Genomic DNA, 25,057 nt, shown 5'->3' with positions numbered 1-25,057 from the left:
GTGCTTCGGATGAAGCACGTGAAGATTATACTGTGAAAAAAGAATGTATTTAAAAGTTGTTAATTAAACTGCTAAGCAAATAAGCTACTCAGAAACACCACTATGTTTGAGCAGGAACAGGAAGCGATACTATACCACAGAGCGAGCGAGCGAGCGGTTGAAGCTAGCTGGCTGACATTAGCTTGCTTGTTTGCATAAACAGTAACACACACAGCTGATGATTTTGCCACCGCAAAGAGCTGATCAGTACATGGTTCGTAAAATGTTATCTTCATTCCAAACATTCAGCACAATATTTAAAGCGGGACTGGGCGTCTTTATGAAGAAGTAGCGTGTCCAATCCCAGTTTCATGTAAGAAGGTATAGGTATGAAGTGATGAGAACTCAAAGCCTGTGTGAAGAGTGTCTTTCCACACCAAACGGTAGCAGCGAGGCCGATGAAGAATGCACCTGGCCTGACATTGTAAGCCTTTGCAGAAAGAGCGGAGAACGTTTTTAGTGTAAAACAGTACGCAGCCCACATACTTGAACAGCACTGCGAGTGGCAACTGCGATGGCCGGGAATCGAACCCGGGTCAACTGCTTGGAAGGCAGCTATGCTCGCCACTATACCACCATCACTGTGAAAGAGTGCAACATCACTGATTAATTGTCCGGCTTATAAAGCTTTTCAGGACAATTAACAAGGTGGGCATTGTGATTACTCGCTTGTCAGGTTCTAAACTGGTCAAAAGGTGGATCACTAAAAAGACTAGTGCTTTCATGCAACTGCACATTTAATCTCATCAGCTAAGCTTCTTTGCTACTCAAGTGTGGCCTCTCACGCATTTAAACTCTTGCGTGATTTTTAGCACCTTGAGAGTCGCAATGGTCACGCGAGTTCTTCACGTCACAGCAGATAAGGTGCGAAAAGGCGTGAATCTGTCTTGGGACGAATCTGGGACGAGGATGTCTTTGGCTCCTCTTTCAAGTTATTGGACGTTGGCAAAAAGGTTTTACGCCTAATTAAAAAATGAGAGCAAGTGTCTGTGTCCCGAATACAAAGTGGGAGCTGGTTCCACAGAGAGGGCCCTGAAAAGTGATGGCTCTGCCTTCCATTGCACTTTTAAATCCCCTCGGAAGCCAGCAGTCTGAGAGCAAAGCACTCTGTTGGGATGATATGGTACTGTGAGATCTTGTAGACAAAATTGGTGGTGATTATTCAAGACCTTGTGTGTGAGGGAAAGTATTTGGATTTTTATTTGGGATGTAATTGGGAGCCAATGAAGAGAGAAGTCCATATGGGGGAAATATACTCTCTCCTTCCAGTCCCTACTGTGCTCTGGATGCAGCGTTTTGGAAACTAGTGGAAGCTTTTAGGACACTGTGAAAATACTGAATTTGAATAGTGGAGGCTAGAAGTAGTGAATGTATCCTTCCTCTCTATCATTAGATGGAGAGAGTGTACAAAGGCCGGCATAGTGGGTCTGTGGCCACTCTTGCTTGCGCTTTTGCGTGTCCGTCAGCCAGCTGTGGAGAAGAGCAAAGTTTTTTACATGCAAAGAGCTGTAGTGAAAAGCAGTGTTCCAAACAATGAAATGTGTCCACTCTTTGTGCTTTTTATGCAGTAATGTTTGATGTTTGAAGCTATTTCTGCTGTTGTCCCATTCCCGGTGAAATCCTCTGTCCCTCCAATCCCGATCCCAGTACTCTTGCAAAGCAATCAGCATTTGTCAGACGCATCAGTCATCGGCGGTACTCAGACAGGATCCTGGACGACTACACGGGGGCACGTCTGGGGTGGCTAAGAGACCAATTGAAGGATGCCATGTTTACTGAATATGTGCCTAATTTTGTCAGGACATAGCTGGGTCCATTGCTTCTGCGTGCTCTTTTTTCACAAGCAAAGGCCTGGCTCTTTCTCCTGGCACCTTCTCAGGTGATCTCCGTGCCGTGACTTCTTCTCAAATGAACGTCTGGACTGCCGCAAAACAGCTGACCGTTGTCGACAGGATTCGAACCTGTGCGGGGAGACCCCAATGGATTTCTAGTCCATCGCCTTGACCGCTCGGCCACAACAACCACACTTGGCCGTGGAGCTACATACTTGAAAGACATACGTCTTCCAAGTCCTACGCCACACGTCTTTCAAGTAGGATGTGCACAACAACAGCCACGCTGGATTGTAAATGCGGTAGCTGCACGACTTTGGTGCGAAAACTTGTGGTTTTGCAGTTCCGTGAGATGGGTGCAGCACAGCTGCGGTTGAAGCTAGCTGGCTGACATTAGCTTGCTTGTTTGCATAAACAGTAACACACCCAGCTGATGATTTTGCCACCGCAAAGAGCTGATCAGTACATGGTTCGTAAAATGTTATTTTCATTCCAAACATTCAGCACAATATTTAAAGCGGGACTGGGCGTCTTTATGAAGAAGTAGCGTGTCCAATCCCAGTTTCATGTAAGAAGGTATAGGTATGAAGTGATGAGAACTCAAAGCCTGTGTGAAGAGTGTCTTTCCACAGCAAACGGTAGCAGCGAGGCCGATGAAGAATGCACCTGGCCTGACATTGTAAGCCTTTGCAGAAAGAGCGGAGAACGTTTTTAGTGTAAAACAGTACGCAGCCCACATGCTTGAACAGCACTGCGAGTGGCAACTGCGATGGCCGGGAATCAAACCCGGGTCAACTGCTTGGAAGGCAGCTATGCTCGCCACTATACCACCATCGCTGTGAAAGAGTGCAACATCACTGATTAATTGTCCGGCTTATAAAGCTTTTCAGGACAATTAACAAGGTGGGCATTGTGATTACTCGCTTGTCAGGTTCTAAACTGGTCAAAAGGTGGATCACTAAAAAGACTAGTGCTTTCATGCAACTGCACATTTAATCTCATCAGCTAAGCTTCTTTGCTACTCAAGTGTGGCCTCTCACGCATTTAAACTCTTGCGTGATTTTTAGCACCTTGAGAGTCGCAATGGTCACGCGAGTTCTTCACGTCACAGCAGATAAGGTGCGAAAAGGCGTGAATCTGTCTTGGGACTGTTAGGTTCAATATTGAGGAGGGGTAGAGGAGGTAATAAACTTCCATAATAACAACACTGATCCGGCCGGGTGGAGTCAAACGATGATTTTAATGCACACGCGTGGGAAGATCGCCCACTGTACGCAGACAGCGCCGATCCCCAACTTACAGAGCCTAAGCAGGTGTTTTATACCTTTCAGGGCTTAAATTTACTACACCCCTAAACGTCACTCAGATACAGTTCATACATAGGTTTCAAAACCACAATGACTTAAGACAGTTTAAAAATAACATTGTCTCCGTCTCCACAGCAGATGCTTCCTGTCATCTGACTTTCACTTCCCGTCTGGAAAACCAAACTGTTCCTCTTTTTGCAGAGACAGCAAGAAACTATTCCTCTTTTGCAGAGACAATTTTAGAGTTACAAGCAAACATGATTAACCTCTCACCTATAAATGAGATAAAGTCTACTGTGTGTTTGTGTCATCATGAACTGCACTCAGTTTCAACTTGTAACCTTTTCCACCAGACTGAAGGCCAGCACATACACATTTCAGATTATAACAAGCATTCAAAAGCATTTAGATTATAGATTCAACTCAACAGTTTAAAGTGGTTATAACTGCACCTGTAATAAAGGCTAATTGGGTACCAATATGTTTAAACATCTGAATACAATATCAATACTGCAGATTGTATTATTAATGCAATGGTAATGATGATAATTATTAACAATAGCAGTAAAATAATTTCTAATTGCTCACATTCCCTCTCTTGGTGACCCTTTTTCCTTAAAAAAAAAATAGGGTCACCACACTTATTTGTGTCATTGCTCTGACCCTCTCTAGCCGTCTTCTGGCTCTGCCAATCAGACAACAACATCATATCATCTTAGGTGGTCCAGTAATAAACGTCAGCTCCCCCTTAAGAACAGTCCATGCGTGAGATTAGGTTTTTTCTGGGTCCCTCTCTTGTGGTCCTTCAGGTCTCGGGCCTCCAGGATCCTCACCCCCTGTGGTAGCCGAGATGTCCTGCAAAGGAACAAAACACCTTTTCCTACGCCTCCCTAACTTATCATGTTCATCAATTGTTCTCTTTATTCAAACTTGGTTCAACCTACTATGTCTGGGACTCTTTAATCAAAAGCATGAACCTAATTGTCTTTTGACTTATTAACTATTATTTCTACATATTCTTCAACATTACTCATCTCAGTAATCATCATTTTAACACTCTTAATGCGTTGCTTTCACGGCCCTACATATGTTTCCTGTTGCTCGCTCTATTTTCCCCTATCTAATCATCAACACCTTATACACAGAACTGTCACTGCTGCAAGTGCCTCCACTCTGCCCTAAAAGTCACCTTTCACAATAGATCACAAGAAAATCATTATAAGCGCCTATTCTACTAAAAGATCAAAAAGAAAACAACCATTTTGATCAATTAAGTTTAAGCATATAAGCAATTACGCGTGCATAAATTTTATCAGAGCTAAACGCTGCCTAAACACAACTCCCGTGTGTTAACACTAACTTCATTTTAAAACTCACATTTCCTGTGTCATAACCTGTTGTTGATATAGCATCTTTATTTCATTTTGCTCCTTTATAAACTAGAGTTAACTTCTACAGTGGCCCCCTTTTGTTAATGGCCCGAATTATATCAACAAGTTTCTCCTCTTTCAGCCAGATTCAGTTATAAGCTAAATGAATTTCAGGTTTATGGATTCTATGTGTTTGTAAGCATGTGCGCCCCTTTATGCTCCAAGTCTCCCCCAATATATCAACCAAGACGTCGCGCTCGGTGAAGCTTCTAACCTTCAATAGACTGAGCCACAACTCTTTAATTAGCACAAAAATGCAATGTGTAAAAATCATTTCTACGTATAAGCTCTCTCCTTTATCCTAAAAATAAATCTATGTAATATCTGTATGTGTAAGCCTACATTATAACCACTTCTTCTAGAAATCAAAAAGAAATCAAACATTTTCTACTCCTACAATCTTCACTAGTTTCCCCATATCTTTTATTCCCACAGTTTCCCTTTAAGTTTTGTACACAGCTTTTATAAACACCGGCATTTTATCTTCTAAACAGGATTCAGTTCACTTTAATCCTCTAACCTTAACATAACAATAACAATTTCTGCTTCAGTTTTACCATATCTAGATTATCAAAAAACTCCAAAAGTTATAACATGATCCTAAAACCTATTTTATACCTTAAATTCCCCCTTTTTTGACACATCACATGTGTCAAACAAAAATGCTTAACTAAAAATGCTTCACCCAAGCTTAGGAAATTAAAAAGAAAAAAGTTAATCATCCCAACTTTGGTCCAGTCACGCAAATTCACTCACACGCATTCACACCAGGTTTTTTGCTGATAGTAGAGATTCCCGCGCAAGTAATCAGATTCTCCAATCTCAGCAAAATGAGCTCATTCATTTGTCTTATTTTCTTTTTTAAGAAAATAGTTCCTTATGGTTTTGGATTGGATTGAATCGCTACAATCCTTTTAGACAGGGACTTACGACCTGATTAGGTCCCCACAGGTAGCCTTCTCCTCAGCCAGTTGTAATCTGGAAAGCCCACCTTATATTTGCTCTCCCGAGAATTTGTCAGCGCTGTTATTCACCGTTGCAGGCCTGCTTAGAACAAAAATGAGAAAAAGAGAGCTGATTATTAGCTCATCAAAACACAAAACAAAAACAAAAAAACACCTGACAGGTTTTCTCTAAGTGCACTGTTACAAAAATAATGGGCCCCTCTTAGACATGTCCATGTTTACTAAAACTCCCTCTATTAAAAATAAAAAACAAAACAACCCAAACCTAACTGACCGAATCAACCCATCACCACAACAACCTCAAAAATCTTAAACACGCCAAAGGTTTGCCACCAGAGTCCTGACACACTTTAACATACTTAGATTCAGCATAAGATATAAACCCATTACAACTTTACCATTATATTTCACCAAGTAATCCTCTTCAGTCACACACACACACAGGAAGCTTCCTCGTCACCACTCACTCCAGTTAATTTGCATACTGAGTCATATCTCAAGAAGTTGCCGTAACAAGAGAAATACATGTTTAAACCTTACCACTTTATTGAATTACTTTAATTTCTATACTAATCACTTGCTTTGATCAATCAGTACAAGAGCACTCCTAAGTCACTCTTATAAAAACTACTTTAATCACTTTTCTTTTCTTTTTTCCATAACTCACTCCCTCTGTCATATAGCTTCTTTGAGTTATTCCTCATCTTCAAGCTCTAAGTGTATTTTATTAAACATTCACACCATTTTAACACTCATACAAGTAGCAAGCTGATTTTCATTGCGTATGTTTATGTTCTTAGCCTGGTTTAATTAGTGTCTATGCATTAATCTTCATGAGCTTGTCCTTGTAAGGTTAATGCATTTTCTGCTTGTGTATGTGATTTTGCATATGTTGCTTTTTGCAGTGTTTCCGACTCCTTCACAATTCTCCACTTAAGCAGTCAGTTTTCTCTTCCCCAAATTTGCTAACCCAAATTTTGATTTCCCACCTGAAATAACAGCATCCCTGGTCCTCAGCCCTAGGTCAGAGCTTGCTTGTGAGGTTCATGGACTCAGGCGCTGTGAACAATTCAACCAGAAACTTGCCTTAACATGTCTGGTGATGTTAACCTATAGCTTTCTTCCGACCGCGGCATGTGGAAAATTGATCCAGGTCTGCTTTGCCCCTGAAAATAACACAACTGAGACATTTTCATTATTATCATGAGTGCTTAAACTACCCGTTCCTCTCTCTCTGGTCAGAAATGCCAACTTATGTCATGTATGTAAGCATGTTCTTCATTGCATATGTATTCATGTTAATGTTCAGTGAGTGTAAGCTGTTTCTTCATTGCATTTCATGTTATATGGTCATGTTAATGAAGTGTAAGCTGCTTCTTCATTGCATATGTGTCTTATAATCAGGTTTAATTCATGCATCTTTTCACTGATTTCTGCATTCAAACTATCTCACTTCTGATTCTTTCCAAAAATAATTTCACATGTAACAATTTGTGTATGTGTGTTTTCTATTTTCTGTTTACCTCTTTGTTGTGATCTGGGGGACATCTCTAAACCATCATGAGTTCAGGCTTCAATTTCAACCCAATTATATTCTGTATTCTCGCAATTGAACTCGTCTGGGCTTCACCTCTCACTGGTCTCCGTCCTTCTCTTCACAGTGTCCTGTGTTGTCTTGAAATCTCCAGCAACTTTAGTCCCAAGTCAACTGCTTGCTGCTTCTCTGTTTCTTCTCTGTTGATCAGTCTGCAGTTCACCATGCATGTTTTCATCACGTGGTTTCTGCTTCTCTGTTGATACTTTCCGTCGTCTCTTTCAAGATTGCTCCAAGCATGGCAAATCTGAAAATCAGTGTCCAGTGCTTTCCCACAGCTCTTTAGCCCACTGTTCAACGGCCCAGCCTGTAATTCAGAGTACATGTTGCATCACGTGCTTTCTTACATGCTGCTGGTGTCATCAGTCGTCGTCAGTATTAATTGGTTCAGTTGCACTGTCTTTTGCCTGCTGTTAATTCTTCAAGTCCACGATGTTCTGTCGGTCTTCATCAGGAGATTAACTGTCCTTTAAGCTTCTTCTCAGGATGGGGACAAAGTGAGAGGTCAAGCTGTAAAATTTGAAGCCAAAACCTGGCCTGTTTTCCCAATTCTGTTAATCTATGGTTTTGCCACTGTACTCAAGGTTCCAGGTTGAGAGAAGTCCACCTGTTTGTTGACACGCTAAAGCATACAATTAATATCCTTTTCATTTCTTTTCTTAAAACCTCCATTTGCTTCATCTTCCTAGAGTTTAACTCGTATGTTTCTCTCTCTGAGTGCTCACTTGTCACAGTCAGTTCCTTTTATGGGCATGCAGTTCCTGTCACACACACCATTTGCTATTTTCTGTTCCTCTTTCCTATTTTACAGCCTAATCAAACTCTTTGGTTGTACTAATTCTTGATCTAAAAACAATGCACCCTTATTTCACGCACACACACTTTTAACTATACTAAATTCTTTGCATTTGTCAGCATTCACATCAGTCTTCAGCGTGCTCAACAGAGCTCTTTCAGACATCAGGAATCGTCTCACACACACCGCCTTTTCTCTCAAACTTCCACTTTTCACTCACTCTACTATCCACTTTCCTAGTGCTTTTCTTACTTATTATTTTTGTACAAATCACACCCAATCACTCAAAACCTGCTTCTCACAGCATTCACACTCTTAAACTATGACAGAAGTTGAGGAATATAACTCAAAATACGCTTTCCTAAGAGTATTCTAGACATGCCTTTCATAATTCAGAAAGAGCAAGTCAAAAAAAACCAAAAAAATTGAAACCTCTATTAATTCTCACGGCACACACAAGAAATTAAAAAAGCACACCAGCATTTATTGCTGGAGAAAGGTTACTACTGAAAGTAATATGTTAGTCTTAAGCATATACAATGCACTCAATATATATATATATATATATATCCAAACTCAGTCACAGATCACACATTCACAGCAATCCATTCAAACTCTATTTATACTCTTGTAATGAGCAAAACCAGCATCTTAGTTACAGGCATTTAGCAATACTTGCAAACAATAGTTATAAAGCTCAATAACACTCTAAACCAAAAGCAACAATCTCCATGCGCGTCACCGCTCCTCATTTGCATTCACACACACATCGTCTAAAAATAGAAGTCAGCAGGCAGTGCACTGTTGACCCAGAAACTCCTTTCACACTAAGATCTCTTATTCTATATTACACAGACGTCTTATATTTACAACTGCACAGAGTTTTAGGCCTTTTAGCACCTACACAATTTCGGAAAATTTAACATAACCGCCCTGCGGATAAACTTTTATAAGTTTTTTGCAACCACTTCTCCAGTCTCAGACTTGAACTGTTTCTGGCCTAATCTCTAAGATCCCTACGTCAATTTAAAAGCGTCAACCAACCCAAACTTTGCCTGAAGCTCTATTTTTGGCATTTCACAGCCAAGGCTTCCCCGAAGTTTTAAGTTAAAGTTACACGCCCGAAGTCCAACTTCTGCTGGCCAAAAAAGCGCAGATACCGTTCCAAACGGTCAGGAGACTCGAACTCCTAGCTATTTTGGAGGTTCCCAAGTTCTCCCCGGTTGCCAACCGTACTATCCCTATTCGCCGATAGGTCAAGGCCGAGCGTCCTCGGCCAGGAGGGAGCGTCACCTCCGAGAACTGCGCCTCCTAGTGGACTCGAACCACCGTCCTCAAGTAATTTATTTGGGACTCGAACCCATAAAATGACCAAATTCCCTAAATCCTACGTGAGACTCGAACTCACTTTCACTGTTTTCCTTTTCCTTGGGACTCGAACCCATAAAATTCCTTAAATCCTAGTGAGACTCGAACTCACTTTTACTTATAGACCTTCACCAAAATCAAAACAGACATTCACCAGTAATTTCAGTGAGTAGACTTAAATTCTTCCATGTCCAATTTGGCACGCTTTGGAAATCATTCAACAGGTAGTGCCTTACCTTTGGATAAGCCGGCTTATGCCCACTCACTTTGACCACTGATATTCGTGCCTGCCCGTCTGACCACCTCGGACCCCGGATTTCTCTGTCTACACCTCCAACTCACTCTCCCTCCTCAATATCCCGGACGAGCCCCCAAAATGTTAGGTTCAATATTGAGGAGGGGTAGAGGAGGTAATAAACTTCCATAATAACAACACTGATCCGGCCGGGTGGAGTCAAACGATGATTTTAATGCACACGCGTGGGAAGATCGCCCACTGTACGCAGACAGCGCCGATCCCCAACTTACAGAGCCTAAGCAGGTGTTTTATACCTTTCAGGGCTTAAATTTACTACACCCCTAAACGTCACTCAGATACAGTTCATACATAGGTTTCAAAACCACAATGACTTAAGACAGTTTAAAAATAACATTGTCTCCGTCTCCACAGCAGATGCTTCCTGTCATCTGACTTTCACTTCCCGTCTGGAAAACCAAACTGTTCCTCTTTTTGCAGAGACAGCAAGAAACTATTCCTCTTTTGCAGAGACAATTTTAGAGTTACAAGCAAACATGATTAACCTCTCACCTATAAATGAGATAAAGTCTACTGTGTGTTTGTGTCATCATGAACTGCACTCAGTTTCAACTTGTAACCTTTTCCACCAGACTGAAGGCCAGCACATACACATTTCAGATTATAACAAGCATTCAAAAGCATTTAGATTATAGATTCAACTCAACAGTTTAAAGTGGTTATAACTGCACCTGTAATAAAGGCTAATTGGGTACCAATATGTTTAAACATCTGAATACAATATCAATACTGCAGATTGTATTATTAATGCAATGGTAATGATGATAATTATTAACAATAGCAGTAAAATAATTTCTAATTGCTCACAGGACGAATCTGGGACGAGGATGTCTTTGGCTCCTCTTTCAAGTTATTGGACGTTGGCAAAAAGGTTTTACGCCTAATTAAAAAATGAGAGCAAGTGTCTGTGTCCCGAATACAAAGTGGGAGCTGGTTCCACAGAGAGGGCCCTGAAAAGTGATGGCTCTGCCTTCCATTGCACTTTTAAATCCCCTCGGAAGCCAGCAGTCTGAGAGCAAAGCACTCTGTTGGGATGATATGGCACTGTGAGATCTTGTAGACAAAATTGGTGGTGATTATTCAAGACCTTGTGTGTGAGGGAAAGTATTTGGATTTTTATTTGGGATGTAATTGGGAGCCAATGAAGAGAGAAGTCCATATGGGGGAAATATACTCTCTCCTTCCAGTCCCTGACTGTGCTCTGGATGCAGCGTTTTGGAAACTAGTGGAAGCTTTTAGGACACTGTGAAAATACTGAATTTGAATAGTGGAGGCTAGAAGTAGTGAATGTATCCTTCCTCTCTATCATTAGATGGAGAGAGTGTACAAAGGCCGGCATAGTGGGTCTGTGGCCACTCTTGCTTGCGCTTTTGCGTGTCCGTCAGCCAGCTGTGGAGAAGAGCAAAGTTTTTTACATGCAAAGAGCTGTAGTGAAAAGCAGTGTTCCAAACAATGAAATGTGTCCACTCTTTGTGCTTTTTATGCAGTAATGTTTGATGTTTGAAGCTATTTCTACTGTTGTCCCATTCCCGGTGAAATCCTCTGTCCCTCCAATCCCGATCCCAGTACTCTTGCAAAGCAATCAGCATTTGTCAGACGCATCAGTCATCGGCGGTACTCAGACAGGATCCTGGACGACTACACGGGGGCACGTCTGGGGTGGCTAAGAGACCAACTGAAGGATGCCATGTTTACTGAATATGTGCCTAATTTTGTCAGGACATAGCTGGGTCCATTGCTTCTGCGTGCTCTATTTTCACAAGCAAAGGCCTGGCTCTTTCTCCTGGCACCTTCTCAGGTGATCTCCGTGCCGTGACTTCTTCTCAAATGAACGTCTGGACTGCCGCAAAACAGCTGACCGTTGTCGACAGGATTCGAACCTGTGCGGGGAGACCCCAATGGATTTCTAGTCCATCGCCTTGACCGCTCGGCCACAACAACCACATTTGGCCGTGGAGCTACATACTTGAAAGACATACGTCTTCCAAGTCCTACGCCACATGTCTTTCAAGTAGGATGTGCACAACAACAGCCACGCTGGATTGTAAATGCGGTAGCTGCACGACTTTGGTGCGAAAGCTTGTGGTTTTGCAGTTCCGTGAGATGGGTGCAGCACAGCTGCGGTTCAATTTAATTCAATTCAATTTTATTTATATAGCGCCAAATCACAACAAATGTCGCCTCAAGGCGCTTCATAGATACAGAGAAAAGCCCAACAATCATATGATCCCCTATGAGCAAGCACTTTGGCGACAGTGGGAAGGAAAAACTCCCTTTTAACAGGAAGAAACCTCCGGCAGAACCAGGCTCAGGGAGGGGCGGCCATCTGCTGCGACCGGTTGGGGTGAGAGAAGGAAGACAGGATAAAGACATGCTGTGGAAGAGAGACAGAGATTAATAACAGATACAATTCAATACAGAGAGGTCTGTTAATACATAGTGAGTGAGAAAGGTGACTGGAAAGGAAAAACTCAATGCATCATGGGAATCCCCCGGCAGCCTACATCTATTGCAGCATAACTAAGGGAGGATTCAGGGTCACCTGGTCCAGCCCTAACTATATGCTTTAGCAAAAAGGAAGGTTTTAAGCCTAATCTTAAAAGTAGAGATAGTGTCTGTCTCCTGAATCCAAACTGGAAGCTGGTTCCACAGAAGAGGGGCCTGAAAACTGAAGGCTCTCCCTCCCATTCTACTTTTAAATACTCTAGGAACAACAAGTAGGCCTGCAGAGCGAGAGCGAAGTGCTCTAATAGGGTGATATGGTACTACAAGGTCATTAAGATAAGATGATCTGATTATTTAAGACCTTGTATGTGAGGAGCAGGATTTTGAATTCAATTCTGGATTTAACAGGAAGCCAATGAAGGGAAGCCAAAACAGGAGAAATATGCTCTCTCTTTCTAGTCCCTGTCAGTACTCTTGCTGCAGCATTTTGGATTAACTGAAGGCTTTTCAGTGAGTTTTTTGGACATCCTGATAATAATGAATTGCAGTAGTCTAGCCTGGAAGTAATAAATGCATGAACTAGTTTTTCAGCGTCACTCTGAGACAGGATATTTCTAATTTTAGAGATGTTGCGCAAATGGAAGAACGCAGTCTTACATATTTGTTTAATATGTGCGTTGAAGGACATATCCTGGTCAAAAATGACTCCAAGGTTCCTCACAGTGTTACTGGAGGCCAAGGTAATGCCATCCAGAGTAAGAATCTGGTTAGACACCATATTTCTAAGCTTTTCAGCGCCGAGTACAATGACCTCAGTTTTATCTGAGTTAAGAAGCAGAAAGTTAGTGGCCATCCAAGTCTTTATGTCTTTAAGACATTCCTGCAGTTTAACTAATTGGTGTGTGTTATCTGGCTTCATGGACAGATAGAGCTGGGTGTCATCTGCATAGCAGTGAAAATGTATGCTATGTCTTCTAATGATGCTGCCTAGGGGAAGCATGTATAATGTAAACAGAATTGGTCCTAGCACCGAACCCTGTGGAACTCCATAATTAACCTCAGTGTGTGAAGAGGACTCTCCATTTACATGCACAAATTGGAGTCTATTAGATAGATATGATACAAACCACTGCAGTGCAATACCTGTAATACCTACAGCATGTTCTAATCGCTCTAATAGAATATTATGGTCAACAGTATCGAATGCTGCACTAAGGTCAAGAAGGACAAGCACAGAGATGAGTCCACTGTCAGAGGCCATAAGAAGATCATTTGTAACCTTCAATAAAGCTGTTTCTGTGCTGTGATGAACTCTGAAACCTGACTGAAACTCTTCAAATAAACCATTCCTCTGCAGATGATCTGTTAGCTGTTTGACAACTACTCTTTCAAGGATTTTTGATATGAAAGGAAGGTTGGAGATTGGCCTATAATTAGCTAAGACTGCTGGGTCTAGAGATGGCTTTTTGAGTAAAGGTTTAACTGCAGCCACCTTGAAGGCCTGTGGTACATAGCCGATTATTAGAGATAGGTTGATCATATATAAGATCGAAGAATTAATCAATGGCAGGACTTCTTTGAGCAGTTTTGTAGGAATGGGGTCTAAAAGACACGTTGATGGTTTGGAGGAAGTAATTATTGAAGTTAACTCAGAAAGATCGATTGGAGAAAAAGAGTCTAACTTAACATCAATGGAACTAAGAGTAGCTGTAGATAATATTAGATCTGTGGGATGATTATTGGTAATTTTTTCTCTAATGATAAAAATTTTATTTGTGAAGAAGTTCATGAAGTCATCACTAGTTAACGTTAAAGGGATGGTTGGCTCAACAGAGCTCTGACTTTTTGTCAGCCTGGCTACAGTGCTGAAGAGAAACCTGGGGTTGTTCTTATTTTCTTCAATCAGTGATGAGTAGTAAGCTGTTCTGGCTTTGCGGAGGGCTTTCTTATAAAGCAACAAACTATTTCTCCAGGCTAAATGATGATCCTCTAAATTTGTGACACGCCATTTCCTCTCCAGATTACGAGTCATCTGCTTTAGGGTACGTGTTTGAGAATTATACCACGGGGTCAGGTACTTCTGATTAGAGACCTTAGTTTTCACTGGAGCTACAGTATCCAGAGTCGTACGTAGTGAGGAGGTGAAATTATTAACAAGATAATCGACCTCTGTTGGGGTAGTGTTCAGATAGCTGCTCTGCTCTGTGTTGGTACAGGGCATTGACGATGATAACAGTGGCTGGATTATATTCTTAAACTTAGTTACAGCGCTTTCAGAAAGACATCTACTTTGATAAAGTCCACTCTCCACTGCTGCGTAATCAATTATTGTAAATGTAAATGTTATCAAGAAATGATCAGACAGGAGAGGGTTTTCAGGAAACACTGTTAAATGTTCAGTTTCTATGCCATATGTTAAAACAAGATCTAGAGTGTGATTAAAGTGGTGGGTGGGTTCTTTTACATTTTGAGAGAAACCAATTGAGTCTAACAACAGATTAAATGCCATGTTGAGGCTGTCATTTTTAGCATCTACATGGATGTTAAAATCACCCACAATAATTATTTTATCTGAGCTCAGAACTAAATTAGATATAAAGTCTGAGAAATCAGACAGAAACTCTGTGTAAGGCCCAGGTGGACGATAGATGATAACAAGTAAGACTGGTTTCTGAGTTTCACAGCTGGGGTGGACAATGTTAAGCATCAGGCTTTCAAATGAATTAAAAGTCTGTCTTGGTCTTTCATTAATTAATAGACTGGTGTGAAAAATTGCTGCCACACCGCCCCCTCGACCTGTGCTTCGAGATTTCTGGTAGTTAGAATGACTCGGGGGTGTTGATTCATTTAAACTAACATAATCATCCTGCTGCAACCAGGTTTCTGTAAGGCAGAGTAAATCAATTTGTTGATCAATTATTAAGTCATGTACTAACAGAGACTTGGAGGAGAGAGACCTAATATTTAATAATCCACATTTCACTGTTTTACTCTTTGGTTCAGATGTGGATACTGTATTGTTCTTTCTTTGTGATTGTTTAAGTTGTTTGTTGCTGGTTTTTAGTTTGTTTTTTGTCTTTTTGGAAGCAGACACAGTCTCTATGGAGATGGGTTTTTTGGGGGGTAGCAGGAGGAGAGAAGCTGCAGAGAGGCATGTAAGACTGCAACTCTGCTTCCTGGTCCCAACTCTGGATAGTCATGTTTTGAGGGGTTTAATAAATTTGTCGATATTTCTAGAAATGAGAGCTGCTCCATCCAAAGTGGGATGGATGCCATCTCTCCTAACAAGACCAGGTTTCCTCCAGAAGGTTTGCCAATTATCTATGAAGCCCACATCGTTTCTGGGACACCACTCAGACAGCCAGCAATTTAAGGAGAACATGCGGCTAAACATGTCACTCCTGGTCTGATTGGGGAGGGGACCAGAGAAAACTACAGAGTCCGACATTGTTTTGGCAAAGTTACACACCGATTCAATATTGATTTTAGTGACCTCCGATTGGCGTAACCGGGTGTCATTACTGCCGACGTGAATTATGATTTTATTGAATTTACGTTTACCCTTAGCCAGCAGTTTTAAATTTCCTTCAATGTCGCCTGCTCTGGCCCCTGGAAGACAATTGACTATGGTTGCCGGTGTCTCTAGCTTCACATGTCTGAGAACAGAATCACCAATTACCAGAGTTTGACCCCGGCGGGTGTGTCACCGAGTGGGGAAAAACGGTTAGACACATGAACGGGTTGGTGGTGTACCTGGGGCTTCTGTTTAGGACTACGCTTCCTCCTCACCGTTACCCAGCCTTTCCCCAGCTGCTTGGGGTCTGCCGGGGAACAGCTAGCGGGGCCTACGCTATCTTCGGCTGCACCAGCTACAGGGGCCTGGCTAGCTAAGGGTGAGAGCAGGGTGCAAAGCCGAGTCTCCAATTCAGTAATCCTGGCCTCCAGAGCTGCAAATATGCTACATTTGTTACAGATATCATTACTGCTAAAGGAGGCCGAGGAGTAACTAAACATCTGACACAATGAGCAAGAAAGTGCAGGAGGGACAGGTGAAGTAGCCATGGTGCTAACGGGTCGGCTACGAGCTAAGCTAGCGAAACAGTACAGAGACAGTGAGTGAATACTATAAATTAGGTAGTGAGTACACAGAAAGTGTGCTTCGGATGAAGCACGTGAAGATTATACTGTGAAAAAAGAATGTATTTAAAAGTTGTTAATTAAACTGCTAAGCAAATAAGCTACTCAGAAACACCACTATGTTTGAGCAGGAACAGGAAGCGATACTATACCACAGAGCGAGCGAGCGAGCGGTTGAAGCTAGCTGGCTGACATTAGCTTGCTTGTTTGCATAAACAGTAACACACACAGCTGATGATTTTGCCACCGCAAAGAGCTGATCAGTACATGGTTCGTAAAATGTTATCTTCATTCCAAACATTCAGCACAATATTTAAAGCGGGACTGGGCGTCTTTATGAAGAAGTAGCGTGTCCAATCCCAGTTTCATGTAAGAAGGTATAGGTATGAAGTGATGAGAACTCAAAGCCTGTGTGAAGAGTGTCTTTCCACAGCAAACGGTAGCAGCGAGGCCGATGAAGAATGCACCTGGCCTGACATTGTAAGCCTTTGCAGAAAGAGCGGAGAACGTTTTTAGTGTAAAACAGTACGCAGCCCACATACTTGAACAGCACTGCGAGCGGCAACTGCGATGGCCGGGAATCGAACCCGGGTCAACTGCTTGGAAGGCAGCTATGCTCGCCACTATACCACCATCGCTGTGAAAGAGTGCAACATCACTGATTAATTGTCCGGCTTATAAAGCTTTTCAGGACAATTAACAAGGTGGGCATTGTGATTACTCGCTTGTCAGGTTCTAAACTGGTCAAAAGGTGGATCACTAAAAAGACTAGTGCTTTCATGCAACTGCACATTTAATCTCATCAGCTAAGCTTCTTTGCTACTCAAGTGTGGCCTCTCACGCATTTAAACTCTTGCGTGATTTTTAGCACCTTGAGAGTCGCAATGGTCACGCGAGTTCTTCACGTCACAGCAGATAAGGTGCGAAAAGGCGTGAATCTGTCTTGGGACGAATCTGGGACGAGGATGTCTTTGGCTCCTCTTTCAAGTTATTGGACGTTGGCAAAAAGGTTTTACGCCTAATTAAAAAATGAGAGCAAGTGTCTGTGTCCCGAATACAAAGTGGGAGCTGGTTCCACAGAGAGGGCCCTGAAAAGTGATGGCTCTGCCTTCCATTGCACTTTTAAATCCCCTCGGAAGCCAGCAGTCTGAGAGCAAAGCACTCTGTTGGGATGATATGGCACTGTGAGATCTTGTAGACAAAATTGGTGGTGATTATTCAAGACCTTGTGTGTGAGGGAAAGTATTTGGATTTTTATTTGGGATGTAATTGGGAGCCAATGAAGAGAGAAGTCCATATGGGGGAAATATACTCTCTCCTTCCAGTCCCTGACTGTGCTCTGGATGCAGCGTTTTGGAAACTAGTGGAAGCTTTTAGGACACTGTGAAAATACTGAATTTGAATAGTGGAGGCTAGAAGTAGTGAATGTATCCTTCCTCTCTATCATTAGATGGAGAGAGTGTACAAAGGCCGGCATAGTGGGTCTGTGGCCACTCTTGCTTGCGCTTTTGCGTGTCCGTCAGCCAGCTGTGGAGAAGAGCAAAGTTTTTTACATGCAAAGAGCTGTAGTGAAAAGCAGTGTTCCAAACAATGAAATGTGTCCACTCTTTGTGCTTTTTATGCAGTAATGTTTGATGTTTGAAGCTATTTCTGCTGTTGTCCCATTCCCGGTGAAATCCTCTGTCCCTCCAATACCGATCCCAGTACTCTTGCAAAGCAATCAGCATTTGTCAGACGCATCAGTCATCGGCGGTACTCAGACAGGATCCTGGACGACTACACGGGGGCACGTCTGGGGTGGCTAAGAGACCAATTGAAGGATGCCATGTTTACTGAATATGTGCCTAATTTTGTCAGGACATAGCTGGGTCCATTGCTTCTGCGTGCTCTTTTTTCACAAGCAAAGGCCTGGCTCTTTCTCCTGGCACCTTCTCAGGTGATCTCCGCGCCGTGACTTCTTCTCAAATGAACGTCTGGACTGCCGCAAAACAGCTGACCGTTGTCGACAGGATTCGAACCTGTGCGGGGAGACCCCAATGGATTTCTAGTCCATCGCCTTGACCGCTCGGCCACAACAACCACACTTGGCCGTGGAGCTACATACTTGAAAGACATAGGTCTTCCAAGTCCTACGCCACACGTCTTTCAAGTAGGATGTGCACAACAACGGCCACGCTGGATTGTAAATGCGGTAGCTGCATGACTTTGGTGCGAAAACTTGTGGTTTTGCAGTTCCGTGAGATGGGTGCAGCACAGCTGCGGTTGAAGCTAGCTGGCTGACATTAGCTTGCTTGTTTGCATAAACAGTAACACACACAGCTGATGATTTTGCCACCGCAAAGAGCTGATCAGTACATGGTTCGTAAAATGTTATCTTCATTCCAAACATTCAGCACAATATTTAAAGCGGGACTGGGCGTCTTTATGAAGAAGTAGCGTGTCCAATCCCAGTTTCATGTAAGAAGGTATAGGTATGAAGTGATGAGAACTCAAAGCCTGTGTGAAGAGTGTCTTTCCACAGCAAACGGTAGCAGCGAGGCCGATGAAGAATGCACCTGGCCTGACATTGTAAGCCTTTGCAGAAAGAGCGGAGAACGTTTTTAGTGTAAAACAGTACGCAGCCAACATACTTGAACAGCACTGCGAGTGGCAACTGCAATGGCCAGGAATCGAACCCGGGTCAACTGCTTGGAAGGCAGCTATGCTCGCCACTATACCACCATCGCTGTGAAAGAGTGCAACATCACTGATTAATTGTCCGGCTTATAAAGCTTTTCAGGACAATTAACAAGGTGGGCATTGTGATTACTCGCTTGTCAGGTTCTAAACTGGTCAAAAGGTGGATCACTAAAAAGACTAGTGCTTTCATGCAACTGCACATTTAATCTCATCAGCTAAGCTTCTTTGCTACTCAAGTGTGGCCTCTCACGCATTCAAACTCTTGCGTGATTTTTAGCACCTTGAGAGTCGCAATGGTCACGCGAGTTCTTCACGTCACAGCAGATAAGGTGCGAAAAGGCGTGAATCTGTCTTGGGACGAATCTGGGACGAGGATGTCTTTGGCTCCTCTTTCAAGTTATTGGACGTTGGCAAAAAGGTTTTACGCCTAATTAAAAAATGAGAGCAAGTGTCTGTGTCCCGAATACAAAGTGGGAGCTGGTTCCACAGAGAGGGCCCTGAAAAGTGATGGCTCTGCCTTCCATTGCACTTTTAAATCCCCTCGGAAGCCAGCAGTCTGAGAGCAAAGCACTCTGTTGGGATGATATGGCACTGTGAGATCTTGTAGACAAAATTGGTGGTGATTATTCAAGACCTTGTGTGTGAGGGAAAGTATTTGGATTTTTATTTGGGATGTAATTGGGAGCCAATGAAGAGAGAAGTCCATATGGGGGAAATATACTCTCTCCTTCCAGTCCCTACTGTGCTCTGGATGCAGCGTTTTGGAAACTAGTGGAAGCTTTTAGGACACTGTGAAAATACTGAATTTGAATAGTGGAGGCTAGAAGTAGTGAATGTATCCTTCCTCTCTATCATTAGATGGAGAGGGTGTACAAAGGCTGGCATAGTGGGTCTGTGGCCACTCTTGCTTGCGCTTTTGCGTGTCCGTCAGCCAGCTGTGGAGAAGAGCAAAGTTTTTTACATGCAAAGAGCTGTAGTGAAAAGCAGTGTTCCAAACAATGAAATGTGTCCACTCTTTGTGCTTTTCATGCAGTAATGTTTGATGTTTGAAGCTATTTCTGCTGTTGTCCCATTCCCGGTGAAATCCGCTGTCCCTCCAATCCCGATCCCAGTACTCTTGCAAAGCAATCAGCATTTGTCAGACGCATCAGTCATCGGCGGTACTCAGACAGGATCCTGGACGACTACACGGGGGCACGTCTGGGGTGGCTAAGAGACCAACTGAAGGATGCCATGTTTACTGAATATGTGCCTAATTTTGTCAGGACATAGCTGGGTCCATTGCTTCTGCGTGCTCTATTTTCACAAGCAAAGGCCTGGCTCTTTCTCCTGGCACCTTCTCAGGTGATCTCCGTGCCGTGACTTCTTCTCAAATGAACGTCTGGACTGCCGCAAAACAGCTGACCGTTGTCGACAGGATTCGAACCTGTGCGGGGAGACTCCAATGGATTTCTAGTTCATCGCCTTGACCGCTCGGCCACAACAACCACATTTGGCCGTGGAGCTACATACTTGAAAGACATACGTCTTGCAAGTCCTACGCCACATGTCTTTCAAGTAGGATGTGCACAACAACGGCCACGCTGGATTGTAAATGCGGTAGCTGCATGACTTTGGTGCGAAAACTTGTGGTTTTGCAGTTCCGTGAGATGGGTGCAGCACAGCTGCGGTTGAAGCTAGCTGGCTGACATTAGCTTGCTTGTTTGCATAAACAGTAACACACACAGCTGATGATTTTGCCACCGCAAAGAGCTGATCAGTACATGGTTCGTAAAATGTTATCTTCATTCCAAACATTCAGCACAATATTTAAAGCGGGACTGGGCGTCTTTATGAAGAAGTAGCGTGTCCAATCCCAGTTTCATGTAAGAAGGTATAGGTATGAAGTGATGAGAACTCAAAGCCTGTGTGAAGAGTGTCTTTCCACACCAAACGGTAGCAGCGAGGCCGATGAAGAATGCACCTGGCCTGACATTGTAAGCCTTTGCAGAAAGAGCGGAGAACGTTTTTAGTGTAAAACAGTACGCAGCCCACATGCTTGAACAGCACTGCGAGTGGCAACTGCGATGGCCGGGAATCGAACCCGGGTCAACTGCTTGGAAGGCAGCTATGCTCGCCACTATACCACCATCACTGTGAAAGAGTGCAACATCACTGATTAATTGTCCGGCTTATAAAGCTTTTCAGGACAATTAACAAGGTGGGCATTGTGATTACTCGCTTGTCAGGTTCTAAACTGGTCAAAAGGTGGATCACTAAAAAGACTAGTGCTTTCATGCAACTGCACATTTAATCTCATCAGCTAAGCTTCTTTGCTACTCAAGTGTGGCCTCTCACGCATTTAAACTCTTGCGTGATTTTTAGCACCTTGAGAGTCGCAATGGTCACGCGAGTTCTTCACGTCACAGCAGATAAGGTGCGAAAAGGCGTGAATCTGTCTTGGGACGAATCTGGGACGAGGATGTCTTTGGCTCCTCTTTCAAGTTATTGGACGTTGGCAAAAAGGTTTTACGCCTAATTAAAAAATGAGAGCAAGTGTCTGTGTCCCGAATACAAAGTGGGAGCTGGTTCCACAGAGAGGGCCCTGAAAAGTGATGGCTCTGCCTTCCATTGCACTTTTAAATCCCCTCGGAAGCCAGCAGTCTGAGAGCAAAGCACTCTGTTGGGATGATATGGCACTGTGAGATCTTGTAGACAAAATTGGTGGTGATTATTCAAGACCTTGTGTGTGAGGGAAAGTATTTGGATTTTTATTTGGGATGTAATTGGGAGCCAATGAAGAGAGAAGTCCATATGGGGGAAATATACTCTCTCCTTCCAGTCCCTACTGTGCTCTGGATGCAGCGTTTTGGAAACTAGTGGAAGCTTTTAGGACACTGTGAAAATACTGAATTTGAATAGTGGAGGCTAGAAGTAGTGAATGTATCCTTCCTCTCTATCATTAGATGGAGAGGGTGTACAAAGGCTGGCATAGTGGGTCTGTGGCCACTCTTGCTTGCGCTTTTGCGTGTCCGTCAGCCAGCTGTGGAGAAGATCAAAGTTTTTTACATGCAAAGAGCTGTAGTGAAAAGCAGTGTTCCAAACAATGAAATGTGTCCACTCTTTGTGCTTTTTATGCAGTAATGTTTGAAGCTATTTCTGCTGTTGTCCCATTCCCGGTGAAATCCTCTGTCCCTCCAATCCCGATCCCAGTACTCTTGCAAAGCAATCAGCATTTGTCAGACGCATCAGTCATCGGCGGTACTCAGACAGGATCCTGGACGACTACACGGGGGCACGTCTGGGGTGGCTAAGAGACCAATTGAAGGATGCCATGTTTACTGAATATGTGCCTAATTTTGTCAGGACATAGCTGGGTCCATTGCTTCTGCGTGCTCTTTTTTCACAAGCAAAGGCCTGGCTCTTTCTCCTGGCACCTTCTCAGGTGATCTCCGTGCCGTGACTTCTTCTCAAATGAACGTCTGGACTGCCGCAAAACAGCTGACCGTTGTCGACAGGATTCGAACCTGTGCGGGGAGACCCCAATGGATTTCTAGTCCATCGCCTTGACCGCTCGGCCACAACAACCACACTTGGCCGTGGAGCTACATACTTGAAAGACATACGTCTTCCAAGTCCTACGCCACACGTCTTTCAAGTAGGATGTGCACAACAACGGCCACGCTGGATTGTAAATGCGGTAGCTGCATGACTTTGGTGCGAAAACTTGTGGTTTTGCAGTTCCGTGAGATGGGTGCAGCACAGCTGCGGTTGAAGCTAGCTGGCTGACATTAGCTTGCTTGTTTGCATAAACAGTAACACACACAGCTGATGATTTTGCCACCGCAAAGAGCTGATCAGTACATGGTTCGTAAAATGCTATCTTCATTCCAAACATTCAGCACAATATTTAAAGCGGGACTGGGCGTCTTTATGAAGAAGTAGGGTGTCCAATCCCAGTTTCATGTAAGAAGGTATAGGTATGAAGTGATGAGAACTCAAAGCCTGTGTGAAGAGTGTCTTTCCACAGCAAACGGTAGCAGCGAGGCCGATGAAGAATGCACCTGGCCTGACATTGTAAGCCTTTGCAGAAAGAGCGGAGAACGTTTTTAGTGTAAAACAGTACGCAGCCCACATGCTTGAACAGCACTGCGAGTGGCAACTGCGATGGCCGGGAATCAAACCCGGGTCAACTGCTTGGAAGGCAGCTATGCTCGCCACTATACCACCATCGCTGTGAAAGAGTGCAACATCACTGATTAATTGTCCGGCTTATAAAGCTTTTCAGGACAATTAACAAGGTGGGCATTGTGATTACTCGCTTGTCAGGTTCTAAACTGGTCAAAAGGTGGATCACTAAAAAGACTAGTGCTTTCATGCAACTGCACATTTAATCTCATCAGCTAAGCTTCTTTGCTACTCAAGTGTGGCCTCTCACGCATTTAAACTCTTGCGTGATTTTTAGCACCTTGAGAGTCGCAATGGTCACGCGAGTTCTTCACGTCACAGCAGATAAGGTGCGAAAAGGCGTGAATCTGTCTTGGGACGAATCTGGGACGAGGATGTCTTTGGCTCCTCTTTCAAGTTATTGGACGTTGGCAAAAAGGTTTTACGCCTAATTAAAAAATGAGAGCAAGTGTCTGTGTTCCGAATACAAAGTGTGAGCTGGTTCCACAGAGAGGGTCCTGAAAAGTGATGGCTCTGCCTTCCATTGCACTTTTAAATCCCCTCGGAAGCCAGCAGTCTGAGAGCAAAGCACTCTGTTGGGATGATATGGCACTGTGAGATCTTGTAGACAAAATTGGTGGTGATTATTCAAGACCTTGTGTGTGAGGGAAAGTATTTGGATTTTTATTTGGGATGTAATTGGGAGCCAATGAAGAGAGAAGTCCATATGGGGGAAATATACTCTCTCCTTCCAGTCCCTACTGTGCTCTGGATGCAGCGTTTTGGAAACTAGTGGAAGCTTTTAGGACACTGTGAAAATACTGAATTTGAATAGTGGAGGCTAGAAGTAGTGAATGTATCCTTCCTCTCTATCATTAGATGGAGAGAGTGTACAAAGGCCGGCATAGTGGGTCTGTGGCCACTCTTGCTTGCGCTTTTGCGTGTCCGTCAGCCAGCTGTGGAGAAGAGCAAAGTTTTTTACATGCAAAGAGCTGTAGTGAAAAGCAGTGTTCCAAACAATGAAATGTGTCCACTCTTTGTGCTTTTTATGCAGTAATGTTTGATGTTTGAAGCTATTTCTGCTGTTGTCCCATTCCCGGTGAAATCCTCTGTCCCTCCAATCCCGATCCCAGTACTCTTGCAAAGCAATCAGCATTTGTCAGACGCATCAGTCATCGGCGGTACTCAGACAGGATCCTGGACGACTACACGGGGGAACGTCTGGGGCGGCTAAGAGACCAATTGAAGGATGCCATGTTTACTGAATATGTGCCTAATTTTGTCAGGACATAGCTGGGTCCATTGCTTCTGCGTGCTCTTTTTTCACAAGCAAAGGCCTGGCTCTTTCTCCTGGCACCTTCTCAGGTGATCTCCGTGCCGTGACTTCTTCTCAAATGAACGTCTGGACTGCCGCAAAACAGCTGACCGTTGTCGACAGGATTCGAACCTGTGCGGGGAGACCCCAATGGATTTCTAGTCCATCGCCTTTACCGCTCGGCCACAACAACCACGCTTGGCCGTGGAGCTACATACTTGAAAGACATACGTCTTCCAAGTCCTACGCCACACGTCTTTCAAGTAGGATGTGCACAACAACAGCCACGCTGGATTGTAAATGCGGTAGCTGCATGACTTTGGTGCGAAAACTTGTGGTTTTGCAGTTCCGTGAGATGGGTGCAGCACAGCTGCGGTTGAAGCTAGCTGGCTGACATTAGCTTGCTTGTTTGCATAAACAGTAACACACACAGCTGATGATTTTGCCACCGCAAAGAGCTGATCAGTACATGGTTCGTAAAATGTTATCTTCATTCCAAACATTCAGCACAATATTTAAAGCGGGACTGGGCGTCTTTATGAAGAAGTAGCGTGTCCAATCCCAGTTTCATGTAAGAAGGTATAGGTATGAAGTGATGAGAACTCAAAGCCTGTGTGAAGAGTGTCTTTCCACAGCAAACGGTAGCAGCGAGGCCGATGAAGAATGCACCTGGCCTGACATTGTAAGC

At 43.5% G+C, this 25,057-nt stretch overlaps 1 long non-coding RNA gene and 12 other non-coding genes across 13 annotated transcripts in view; all 13 read right to left on the bottom strand.

The window, feature by feature from the left end:
- The window catches only part of LOC146510790 (uncharacterized), a 360,605-nt gene that overhangs the window by 147,923 nt on the left and 187,625 nt on the right, over positions 1 to 25,057 (bottom strand). The gene's annotated exons all lie outside the window — the stretch shown is intronic.
- Positions 550 to 621, bottom strand: trnag-ucc (transfer RNA glycine (anticodon UCC)). The gene has a single exon. It is a non-coding gene; the product is annotated as a tRNA-Gly (tRNA).
- Positions 1,980 to 2,061, bottom strand: trnas-aga (transfer RNA serine (anticodon AGA)). The gene has a single exon. It is a non-coding gene; the product is annotated as a tRNA-Ser (tRNA).
- On the bottom strand, positions 2,637 to 2,708 carry trnag-ucc (transfer RNA glycine (anticodon UCC)). The gene has a single exon. It is a non-coding gene; the product is annotated as a tRNA-Gly (tRNA).
- On the bottom strand, positions 11,507 to 11,588 carry trnas-aga (transfer RNA serine (anticodon AGA)). Its single transcript has one exon. It is a non-coding gene; the product is annotated as a tRNA-Ser (tRNA).
- Positions 16,796 to 16,867, bottom strand: trnag-ucc (transfer RNA glycine (anticodon UCC)). Its single transcript has one exon. It is a non-coding gene; the product is annotated as a tRNA-Gly (tRNA).
- On the bottom strand, positions 18,227 to 18,308 carry trnas-aga (transfer RNA serine (anticodon AGA)). The gene has a single exon. It is a non-coding gene; the product is annotated as a tRNA-Ser (tRNA).
- On the bottom strand, positions 18,884 to 18,955 carry trnag-ucc (transfer RNA glycine (anticodon UCC)). Its single transcript has one exon. It is a non-coding gene; the product is annotated as a tRNA-Gly (tRNA).
- On the bottom strand, positions 20,314 to 20,395 carry trnas-aga (transfer RNA serine (anticodon AGA)). The gene has a single exon. It is a non-coding gene; the product is annotated as a tRNA-Ser (tRNA).
- On the bottom strand, positions 20,971 to 21,042 carry trnag-ucc (transfer RNA glycine (anticodon UCC)). Its single transcript has one exon. It is a non-coding gene; the product is annotated as a tRNA-Gly (tRNA).
- trnas-aga (transfer RNA serine (anticodon AGA)) lies at positions 22,394 to 22,475 on the bottom strand. Its single transcript has one exon. It is a non-coding gene; the product is annotated as a tRNA-Ser (tRNA).
- On the bottom strand, positions 23,051 to 23,122 carry trnag-ucc (transfer RNA glycine (anticodon UCC)). The gene has a single exon. It is a non-coding gene; the product is annotated as a tRNA-Gly (tRNA).
- Positions 24,481 to 24,562, bottom strand: trnas-aga (transfer RNA serine (anticodon AGA)). The gene has a single exon. It is a non-coding gene; the product is annotated as a tRNA-Ser (tRNA).

Source organism: Neolamprologus multifasciatus, chromosome 9 (assembly GCF_963576455.1).
Source record: "Neolamprologus multifasciatus chromosome 9, fNeoMul1.2, whole genome shotgun sequence".
NCBI classification, from domain to species: Eukaryota; Metazoa; Chordata; class Actinopteri; order Cichliformes; family Cichlidae; genus Neolamprologus; species Neolamprologus multifasciatus.
Note: the sequence above shows the minus strand (reverse complement) of the source record. Positions and strands in the feature narration are given on the sequence as shown.